This window comes from Pimephales promelas, chromosome 15 (genome assembly GCF_988280905.1).
Source record: "Pimephales promelas chromosome 15, fPimPro1.hap1.1, whole genome shotgun sequence".
In the NCBI taxonomy this organism is placed as follows: domain Eukaryota; kingdom Metazoa; phylum Chordata; class Actinopteri; order Cypriniformes; family Leuciscidae; genus Pimephales; species Pimephales promelas.
This window is the reverse complement of record NC_142783.1, coordinates 26,252,078-26,264,403: the sequence shown is the minus strand read 5'-3', so window position 1 is coordinate 26,264,403 and position 12,326 is coordinate 26,252,078. Positions and strand designations below refer to the sequence as shown.

At 39.3% G+C, this 12,326-nt stretch overlaps 1 protein-coding gene across 1 annotated transcript in view; it reads right to left on the bottom strand.

Moving 5' to 3' along the window:
- The window catches only part of arhgap5 (Rho GTPase activating protein 5), a 35,438-nt gene that overhangs the window by 7,812 nt on the left and 15,300 nt on the right, over positions 1–12,326 (bottom strand). The window lies entirely within an intron of this gene.

Here is a 12,326-nt window from a genome sequence, read left to right as displayed (position 1 = left end):
TATAAATAATATTTCTGCTTTTGTTATTCTTAGCACAAATAACATTAGCTTCAGTATTCATCCGAGTGCTTAATACTTTCTACAGTTATAGTACACTATATGGATATTCTTGTCAGTTACCGGTAAGAAAGTGTCTGCCAAAAACATAACTCTACGTTTGTCTCACATCAGTGGAAATGCGGTCATTACAGAGGTGTAAATCTTCCACAGAAAACCAAATATTACAGAGCAGCACTAGACCCACAGCCTTCCCATATCACAGAACAGCTCTTTTCCAACAACCTTTGCTCAAATATTTAAAATCATGCACTCAACCCAGTAAACTGGGCCACTCCAGATGGATAAGTGGACATACGAGCAGATCTGTCCGAGAGAAAAGTAGGCCAGAAATGCAGATAATGCAGCAGAATTCAACCCACACTTCCCTGTTCCCTGACCGATAACGCTGCGAGTATCTCTTTATTTTCATTACGTCTAATCTACTGAAGCCCGTTTATTAATCTAAAGATAGCTCTGTGTGAAGACATGACCTTGTGCAGCTCTGCAGTGCTTCGGAGCACTGATGCAAAACACAGGGCCCCCACAGTCACTCTCAAAGCCTTGTGGGCTGCTAACTGCTACAAGTCAAAACCACTGTGCATTCTTGAGATGCTCCCACATGTCAGAGCCGGTTCTTCCTCCAGAGCTGTGGGAGGCTACACAGAGGAGCCTGCCTCTTAACTCACCACAGTGTTAAGGAAAAGGGCAGGTGTGTAGTGTCGAATGTGGGTTGTTTTACTGAATCACCCGTTTCCCTCAAACTGGTCAAAATAATTTAAAGGGATACTCCACTTTTTTTTGGAAATAAGCTCATTTTACCACTCCCCCAAAGGTTAAACAGTTGGGTTTTACCGTTTTCCGAATGTATTCAGCCGATGTTTTGATATTCAGAAGAATATCAGTAAACAGACCGTTTCTGGTCTCATTGACTTCCATAGTATATTTTTTTCCTACTATGGAAGTCAATGAGACCAGAAACGATGTGGTTACTGACATTCTTCTAAATATCAGAAAATCGGCTGAATGGATTTGAAAATGGTAAAACTCAACTGTTTAACTCTGGGGGAGTTGTGAAATGAGCCTATTTCCAAAAAAAGTGGAGTATCCCTTTAACTTTAGACAAAAATTGAGACACTAGCCTTTTTTTAAATCTCTACTGGACAGGGTTAATGGAGTTTGGGGCTGAGCGATCTAGTTGAATACAATTTATATATATATATATATATATATATATATTCGAAAAAAATACACTCAGTATTTTGAGTGATTCATTGGCCAAAAAATGAGAAACTTACTTCCCCCCAACTTAAACACTTAAACACATTTCAGTGCACATAGAGTAAAATAGGACACGAAGACTAGCGGGAAAGTTTTTAAGTGATGAAGCAAAAATAAATCTTTGAACTTAATGCTTTCCACATTCGTTAAAACGAACAGTTAAAAAAATGAACTGAAATGAATTTTTTTTTTGTGTAATTGTTACCTGCTTATATCGATTTTTGCTGATCCCGAGTCACCTGTGAGTATAAAGGCGTGGTGTGTTTAAGTTTTAATTGTCTGACGAAGAGTTACCACCTGTGTGTTAGTCTATCATTAAATTGTTCACATTTTTGGTGAGGTTACCATGCAATGGTGTGGGTCCAGCCCTTTTTGTCAGTCCTGTCACATGTGAGAGTGTGAGCTCTGGCCTGGTGGTGTTATGCCCAACCTGACACTGTGAACAAAGTGAGCTCACACACAAGTCCAGGAACACATCAAGACTAATCGCACTGCATAATATCAAGGTCAAAACCTTGAAGGAGTTCGCACATACCGAACTGTCAGCCTGCACAAGAACGCGTCAGCTTACTATTTCAGATAGCGGATAAAGCCCAGTACACACAAACAGACAGTAGATACAGCTTTAGACACTCAGGTTTCTAAGAATAACTTAACGTATAGTAAACATGCTTGAAAAGGTCTAAATCACTTAAAGTTTTACTCATCTTACAATGCGGTATAGTCTTGTCGGAAACTCTCAATCACATCAGCTCGGATTACCTGATTTCACTTAGGCAACTGTGAAAGATATAAAATGGTAAGTGGAAATATTGGTTTAATTGAGCCATATATGTTTGAACTAGAAACTGATGATGAGCGAATTATACAGGGTCGTCTACAACTAATGCGTTTTATGTATCTCTCTCTACAATGTTGGACACATAATGGTAATTGATATTATTAGCCTTTGGCTGATGTTTCGCTAATGTTATACTAGCTTTTCTCAACGGGGGGCCCCCCATGGAGCATTCGGCAAACATTGGGGGAGCGCTGGAAGCATTATCTTTAAAGGGGGGGGGGGTTTGAGTTGTCCTTGGGGTGAGTTTGTCATATATGCCAAGATTTGAGATGAAACAAGTAGTAAGTACTCGCAAAAGAAAATGGTCTGCAGCATTCTAACACTGTCTGAACCGGCGTGCCCTTGGACACATCAAAGCAAACGCTTCAAATGCATTTGTACCGTTATCAAAAGCTCAAGCATGCGGATCGAGTGGCGTGCATCCAGTGTAGACAGAATCACTGATAATAATGGGTAATATGTGGGCTATTTAAAAAAAAAAACAAGTGTACTGACCCCAAACATTTGAATGGTAGTGTAAGTATAATAATAGGCCTAATAATCAGTGATTCATTTCAAGACAATGAGACAACATTTTATTTGGCGTTAAAGGAGTAGTTCATTTTTTTAAAAAACTTTCTGATAATTTACTCACTCCCGTGTCATCCAAGGTGTCCATGTCTTTCTTTCTTCAGTCGAAAAGAAATTAAGGTTTTTGATGAAAACATTCCAGGATTTTCTCCATATAATGGACTTCATTGGGAACCAAATGGTTCAAGGTCCAAATGAGAGTTTCAGTGCAGCTTTAAAGGGCTTTAAACGACACCAGACTATGAATGAAAGTTGTGAAAGTTGACTTAACTGTATTGTTATATAATTTTTGCCACTGGCACTTATAAACACTAAATGGGTAAATAATAATGGGATTACATATCTGTTTTAACATAAATAAAAGCCAAATGCTTGATCGTTTTACAGCCACATCATTTTCGTTATGCATTATTTGTTTTGGTTGTTTAAAAACACACAAAAAAACAAGTATCCGATTAATCGATTGATTAAGTACTAGATTAATCGATAACAAAAAGAATCGATAGCTGCAGCCCTAGTTGCTAGGCATAAAAAGTCAAATCATTCAGCATACAGACTCTGTGTAGCGTGTCAGTAATTTCAGACGTGATGATCTTATTTAGTCAAATGCTGTAAGAGATGTCAATGGCAAAAGTGTGGTGAAAACAGTAACAGGAAGTCATACTAAGGGAAGTGATCTTAATTTGGATGCACATCTATTGTCCCCTCCAAGCCCTTCCCATCCACCGCTGGACTTTATCTGCACGTCCACATCATCAGATTACCATCACGCTCAACCTCAGAGGCAACAAAAGGCCACCATGATACAGGAAATCACGTGCCTTACCACAAGATAGGAAATGTCAAAATAGAGCTCATATGCAAAAACAGACCAGAAATCAAATCAGGCACACATATAAAATCCAGAAATCCCAAAATAACAGATTTATCAGTCTGGCTTTAGTAGTTCCTTATTTAAAAAAGGGTGAGTGTGGTAATGAAAACCTGCCATTATGAGCACTGCTGTGCTGTTTCATCTCCTGATGAAGGGTTTACAGAGCAGAAGGAAGACAATATCACACAAATAGTGCACCGCACATGTGATCACCTGTCAATGTCAGACGCTTCATTAGGGGAACTTAAATGTCAAGTCGTGACTGCTGGAAAAGTTTATGGAAATATTTGCCTAAATCAAGACCAACCAGCTCTGAAATGAATCTCATCACGTTATTGCTTCAAAACAAAGTTTTAAACCAAGCCCATGATGAAATGCACATGATGTAATTAGAATAAATGCGCATAAATCATTATTTTATTCTAATACTAAAATATATTTGTTTTTCAGTTTATTGCAACATAGTAAAATATATACAGTACAGATCAAAAGATTGGGGATTTTTTTGTTTCTGAAAGTTTTTTAAGGTCTCTTATGATCACTAAGGCTCCATTTATTTGATCAGTAAAACACAGATTTAAAATACACTAAAAACAGTAATAATGCAAAATATTACAATACTATTTTCTGCTTTAATACATTTTAAAATTTAATTTATTCCAGTGATAGCGAAGCCAAAAGAACAGTATTCATTCTTTATAGTCTATTTTTCACATCTTTGCTCAATAAATGTATTAATTTATTCTTTTAAACTTTAAGTACAAGTTGTTTGAGACTGCTGGGAGACTTCAGTTACATCATTCCTAATAATTCATGCTAAGCCTCTTTTTTTGCCATGATTTTCGTTTCTATGGCAACAGCAACTTCTCTCATTGGTGGATCCAAGGTGCTGTGAGCTTCATGATTGTGGGTAGCATCATAATTGAACACTATACTATGTAGTAGTAAGTTAAGTTAAAAATGACAAAACAACAAAATAAACCTATATTAGGTGATGCACTTCTATTTCTCCATGGAGAAAGCGGCTGCGAATGAAATATTTACGCCAGGAACCCGAATGTTGCGCTTTATAGAAGTGAAGAAAGGAGCCCACATGATCCATCTGTTGTGAGATACTGTAAGTGAGTGTGGGAAAGAAGTTAATGTTTCTGTGAGTGAATAACATTAATATTCAGAAGCAAGAAAACAGATTTGTCAAAATACAATGGTATGTTGTTTAACTGGTAGTACATCTTATTCGTGAATTGCAGCGACCTCCAGAGATAAAATTTCTGTCAGCGGTGATGCTTTAGGCTGAACTCTAGAGCATAATGGCAAATGTCTTGCATTGTATTCCCATGTTACCACAATGACTTGAAGAGGTCGTACAAAAATAAAGGGCAAAGCTCAGGGTTACAGCTTCTGTAAATGCTATAGCGCATGTCTGTCCGAAATCAATCTTCTGGCTTCAGAGCAGAGATAAACGTCACACCGGAACTGTAACATTTTCACGATAATGCTGTCATCAAATCCTTTCTGAAAAGGGCGTGCCTGTACAGGAAAACACCAGGGATGGGCCGCTATCAAAAGATTCATTCCTCCACAGAGAGGCCTGTGTAAACCCAACAAAGAGTATTCCCAGTGTGCTGCTTTGATCCATTTTATTATACGCTACACCTTTTCTTGAGAATTGTATCTTGTCTTATTATTCTGAAATATAATGTTTGAGCAGCTTAAAAGGAATCTGTTGTAACATCAAATATTTGATGTCTCTTCATTTCAGGTACCCAGACTGCACCTGTTCTGCAGCACCCAGACTAGCACAGCTTGTGTGAAAAGGTTATTTTACATAACTATAGATTTTTACATCTGTTTTGAAACACTTAAGCTCTGTTGTAAAAATCTGGTGTTAAGATCATTTAAAAGGTTGGCTGCATAATTATTCCTTTAAGATACATTCTCCTGGCTAAAACCCTTCTTGGATTCCTAACCCAGAATGCACTGTGACAAGATGATAAAGTAGAAAAGATTATTAAAAAGTAATAATAATAATAATAAAAAAAATCACCATAGCAGATAAGAAAAATGTTGATTTAAATATATTCAATTCAATACCCACAAAGTATTAATATAAATATACATTAATAGAATATACAACACATTTTATATATATATACACACATACAAATATGGATGCTAATTTAGAAGGATACTGCTTATGTCAGTAAGGAACAAAGTGGCTCACTACATTTTGGATCAGAGCTAGTGTGTTGGCAGGAATTGAGAGTGATTTCCGATGCATGTTTCCAGTATGAGCGATTACCCATAACCCAAAACCATTCAAATGAAGGGAAATGATTACATGGAAGATCGTGTGCATCTGGTGCTGATGCTAAACCATTATACACAATCACTTGACACCATCTGCTTAATTATTCTGTCATAACGCCCACCCCATGGTGGAGTTTAAGACCAAATATCAGGGTCTACAAATAGACATGGAGAGGGAAAGTGCTTTTCTAAACCAACCTCCATCCGTCACCGCAGAAGCCTGGTGAAGAAATGCTCCATGAGATACAGTATGATTGTGTTAGCGGGGGGCAAACGTGACTTTCAAAGCTATTGCCTCAGCATTCCACTAACATGCGATAATAAATCAGCAGAGGGGGAAGCGTCGACTCACATGCTCATTCCACAGGAAATCGGTTTAAAAATACACCAACCCTCATTAACCTTATTCCTCACAGGCTTTCAATATACTTAACAAGGTTTAGGAAATAAACTCAGGTCAGGGTTGATCTTGCAACGTGAGACGTGAAGCCTCAAATGCCAACATTAGTGTCACTTAGACGGTCCGCAAACAAAAGCCTCTCTGGAAATCAAACCTTGCAGAATGTAGAGGGGGGCAGAATCTGAGTCAGGCCATCAATTTCCACACTACTGTGATAATAATTGCCTCTGCAGCTCTTGGTGCCTATAAATCAAAGCGGCAGATGTGAAGGAAAATATCAAAGCGTATCAGCTCTCCTTTTATTGATTTCCAAATCCATGCAAGAAAAAAAAAAAAAAACATGTTGACAATGTCCTTTTATTAAATGGTGTTCACCCAAACATTAATATTCTGTCATCACTTACTCATCCTAATGCGGTTTCAAACGATTATGACTCTATTCGTCCAAGTTATAAACAATAAGCTGGGTGCAGTTTTCAGTTCAACTAAAGAATGAAGAGTGGAGCGCTCAATCTTAAAAAATAAAAGCAGCATATATATATATATATATATGCTGCTTTTATTTTTTAAGAAAAAAATTGACGCCGTTAAAATGGGTCCGCATTAACGGCGTTAATAACGTGTTTAACTAACAGCCCTAATATACATGTATACACTATATGTATACATGTATATTAGGGCTGTTAGTTAAACACGTTATTAACGCCGTTAATGCAGACCCATTTTAAAGGCGTCAATTTTTTTAGCATGCGATTAACGGTCTTTTTGGACTAGCAAACTTTGTCGTTTTTTTTTCACATGCTTTTGCAACATGACACGGCATGCGCTGCGGTCTGAAACCCATTCATTTCACTGGCTTCACTGGCAGCGCGAGGACGTTAAGTTGCTTCATCGACCAAAGCGCAAGCGGATCTAGCTAGACCTGAAACAAAACAACAGGTCAGGCACGCGGCACACACTCCTTTGGGCGACAGAGCCGGCCAAATAGTTGGTTAACGTTACGTTTTAAGTGCGAGACGCTGCAATGGATGCCAATAAGATTCTGAATGGAAATTTTACTTTTAAAAATTGCCAAATGGTCCCACTGACAAGACCAAAGTAAACTGTGTTTTTTTTCGTTGTGAACTGAGCTATCATCATCGCAGCATGACATGAGGGTGAGTAAATGACGATTTTAAAGGGGCACTTGCCAACTCTTTCAACTTAATAAAACCGTTTAGAAATCATTTGAATGGTTTAATAACCTGTTCTGGAGAGAATGGTGACTTTCCACGCTCCCCCCAGCATTCCCAGGCGAAAAACCAACCTTGCAACATGGGAACTAACGCCGGTAAGTTGGAAATAGGAAGTCCTCTGTAGACATAGTTCCACACAATAAAGTTGGCCGGCTGCGATAATAACAAATGCAATGAGCAGCAGTAGAAAGCGGGAGGAAGGTGCCGCATGGGAACTAACGTCCCGGTAAGTTGGAAATAGGAAGTCTCGTGAGAAGCGAGAACGAGCGAGAAACACAAACTGCTTTAAGGCAATTCGACATAATAGGGGATTATCATCACGCTGATACTTTTGGATTCCGTGATCTTTGTGCACTGCCACTTCCGTTGAATGACCGCTGGCGAACTGATGACGGACTACACTAAGTTTATTTATACGGCATCCCTGGTAAATTAGTCTGATTCACTAAAGTGCCGGCTGCAAACAAACGTGCTACCTTGTTTTATTTTAAAGTTTTAATCCAGTTCTTCCTTATACTCAATTCAGTCTAGAATCCATGAAAACTTACGTAGGGTTGGCGTTGTTGGTTAGATTTACAAATTGGAACAGAGCAGTGAGATATATAGCCTTCGTCTCAGCCATTGTTGAACTGCGTCGGAAGTGGACATGCACAAAGTTGACAAATCCCGCCCATGAAACCTGGAAGCGTGATAATCCCCAATTCTATGATACTGTGTATGATTTATTACCCACCTCTGTAGACAAAGTTCCACACGATAAAGTTGGCCGGCTGCGATAATAACAAATGCAATGAGCAGTGGTAGAAAGCGGGAGGAAGGTGCCGCAAGTGAGTTTTTTTTTATCATAGTGTAAAGGCCATTGCACACTGAGCACGAAATATTCGTATGCGTATTTTCGTGTTCGTCAGCTTAAAAATTCGTCACGCATAGAAACCTTGCACACCGAGTCCGTTGCGTATTTCTTAAACCTTTGCGGGAAAAAAACGCAAAAATACCAAATGGATTCGTCAAGCAGTGAGGATGATTTTTGCCCTCTCTCTTATTGAAAAGGGAAGAAAGAGAAAATATTACGTCCATCCAATCCTGAAATTGCGCCGAGAGGAAGGAGAGTTCCTTATGGAGTTGCGAATTTATCCTGAGCGATTCAAAATTTACCTCAGAATGTCAGTGGGACAGTTTGATGCTTTGCTAGCGATTCTGGAGCCACATATTAAAAACAAGACCACCAATTTCCGTGAACCAATCGATTCTGAACGGAGACTGGCAGTGTGTCTGAAATGGACCAGGTATGGACACACACACGGACAAACACACACCCGCGCGCGGCCCGTTGGAAGCGCTGGGCAGACAGAACAGCTAGGCTGTTATTGTGTATATTGTGCCCAAATAATACATTAGTTATCGAATAGGCTGCTCAATCACACCTTATTCGATCCTAAATTTCAATCTGATTGAAAGGGGAGGTTTATTAATTTCATAATCCAATATAGAGAAGAGAACATAAACACTTGATCGAATTGTAAACCGAAACTGAAAGCACGGCGCATATGTACAATGATTTGAGGACGAGCTACCCCCGGCCCTGAATTGTCAAAAGACCTCTCAAAATGCTGGCTCTGGATGCGAAAAACGCAGAAAATCGAACCCGATCCGATTAATTTTATGACGGACGAAAGTTTCGGAGGCGGTGTGCAAGCATGACTGACATAACGTGAGGTCGAATTTTTTTTTTAACGTGCGAAAATTTCGGATGCGAATTTCGGACTCGGTGTGCAATGGCCTTAACGCCGCACATCTGTAGGGGGAGCTTGATGAGAAAACATGCAATAACAAAAGTGAAACTCACAGAAGAAATTAGTTGCCAAGTTCCCCTTTAACTTTTGGGTGAACTATCCCTTTAAAAGTAACAAAGCACAATCTGCAGAAAATGCAAAACGGTGATGGGAAATTATGTCAAAAGAAATCCCTATAAGCTCAGCTACTTTTAGGTCAAGAAGAGGCATGTAAGGTCCTAAGCCTATGCTTTTTACATAAACGCTTAGATGTCTAGATTCCAGAGTCAAACAACTGTCTGAAAGTGGTTAAAAATTAAGCCCTGACATATTTAGTCATGCTGAGTTGACAGCTGCGTGAGTGGCAGTGCTTTTAAATAAAAACGAGTCCAATCTAAGTTGTGAGCGCAGCAAGTTGGCTCTTATCAAAAGGGGTGGGTTTGCGTGTTTTTAGCCCCATGAGAAATGCATGGCAGTCGAGAGGATTTAGCAGAGCCGAGCGGCCTTATCTACTGCCTGCAGCAAAACAGCATCCCCTTGCACGGTCCTAAGAACTATGTGGCATTGATTTAATGTAGAATATCTGCTCGCGGTGAACAGGCAAACAGCGGGCTGATGGACATTAATTCTGATATGATGAAAATAAGCAAGCCGCTTGTGGAACAAATGCAAAGAGCCAAACACAAAATAGAACTTAAAGCAAAACAATCAAAAAAAGCAACACAACACAGCACGTTCTATTATTCAGTGTGAATTATAATCAAGGGCTCATTGTGACAGCGACATGGTTTTTGGGTCTGTACTTCAAGCATTAATGCATGAGTAATGTGTCGGCGGATGAGCTGTGGTCAGCTCGACCATGGACTGACCGGCATACCCAGGACATCTGCCCTTCAGCAAACAGTGACGGCATCATTCGCTCCAGCTCATCTCTAATTCATCATGAACAGATGGGATATGCTTAAAAATAGTCCTTTTTTTAAGCTGCAAACTACTGCGATTGCGTCATCTGCAGAAGATACCAAGTTCGTTTGGGAGTAGGTGTTTTTACTGAAAGCCAAAGTGATGGTTACATTATGGCTACATTCTTAGTCCACAGCAAAATCTAAACCAGAGACAAAGTTTTTCTAAGCATGTCTGTTTAGTTAAAGTGGTCCTTGATTATGATTTCACTTTTTGAACTTGTAGTTAATGTGTGATGTTGCTGTTTGAGCATAAACAACATCTGCAAAGTTACGACGCTCAAAGTTCAATGCAAAGGGAGATATTTTCTTTTACAGATAACGCTTTTTAAAGGGTTAGTTCACCCAAAAATGAAAATTAAGTCATTAATTACTCACCCCCATGCTGTACCAACCCCGTAAGACCTTCGTTCATCTTCGGAACGCAAATGAAGATATTTTTGATTAAATCTGAGAGGTGGATCACTGCTACATAGGCTGCCTAAGGGAATGAAACTTGATGGCCCAGAAAGTCATTTAAGAAAATGTTTAAATATTCCATGTGCCTACAGTGGCTCAACTATGAATTTATCAAGCGACGAGACTACTTTTGTGCGAAAAAAAAAACATAAATAACGACTTTATTCGACTATTCCATTACTTCCTTGTGGGCCTTGAGACAAGAGTTGAAGAGATTTCCAGAAAGCATGCGCGAGAACTGAGGCCCCGTTTACACGATGGGAAAACGCAGATATTTCTCTGCGTTTTGCCCTCTCATTTACACGAAAACACCGTTTTTAATCACTGAACACGATTATTTCTAAAAATTCCGGCCAAAGTGGAGATTTCTGGAAACGGCGGTTATGTGTTGTCGTGTGAACTGGGAGAAACGGCGTTTTAGGTTCTCTCTAGTCGTTTCTGGGGATTCTGTGATTGGCTTGCATGGCTTTATCCTTAACCCCTACACTGCCGCCAATAGGTTTGGCATAGTTATGATGGCGCTCGACGGAGTATTTATGCGGGTGTGTAAACAATGTTAATTTTGAAAACGGAGAGGGGGAAAATATTTGTTTTGCTAAATACCCGGCTTTGTGTAAAGGTGGCCTGAGATGAGGACGTTCTTCTTCGACTACTTGTTACCGGCTGCTCACCGCTTAGGAGTATTACATATTACATTTTGCCAGATCTTGCAAGCAAATCAGCGAACAAGAATAAGCCCATGAAAAAAAAACACAAAATAAATGGAAATGCTTTATGTTGAAAACAAGAACAAAATATAGCGACCTGCATCTGCTCACATTAATAAATAATGAGTAAAGATGGTCCATGAAGATGTTTTGTAAATTTCCTACCATAAATATATAAAACATTTATTTTTGTAAGTGAATGCAATCATGAAGGAAAATTTTACAAAAAGTAACAAATTTGCTTCCAATTCCAAGTCCACAAAGATTCTGGTTCCTTAATTCCATTAACAATTCTAGTACTTTTGAGAGAGCTGATTCACAACTAATTCATGAACCGATTCAGAAACTGACTAAACTGATGATAGAAATCAGCAGAAGTTCTTATTTGTGATGGACAGTAGCCCCTAATCATCACCATAGGAGCTTAAAAAGTTAGTACATTTCTGTTTGTCAGTTCTTCAAGTACATAAGCTTCATTCTTGCATTCTTCCAAACTCCCAGAGCTTATGGCATCATCGCCCTCCACTTCATTACACTTCCTAAGCCTCATCCTGAGTCTAGATGCACTGGCTGATATGTGGCGACAGCCTGTCAAAGCCAAGTGCTTCAGACATCCTCTTCCCTCGAGCACGACAAGCAGTAGGAGGCCAAGGGGAATAACAGGACTTTGCGTTGTCGGACACTTATTGCTAAGCAATCGCCAGAGACCTTAATGTGTCAAAGGAAGAAAAAGCCAGAGTCATCAAAACTTTCTGCAACCCTCCAGCAAGGTGCATGTCTACAGTCAGCAAAGCAACAGTCATCAGGTGGGGAACTCCACTTGCAGAGGAGCCTAGCAGATTAAATGTATCCTTAATAATATATAATTAATCCATATCA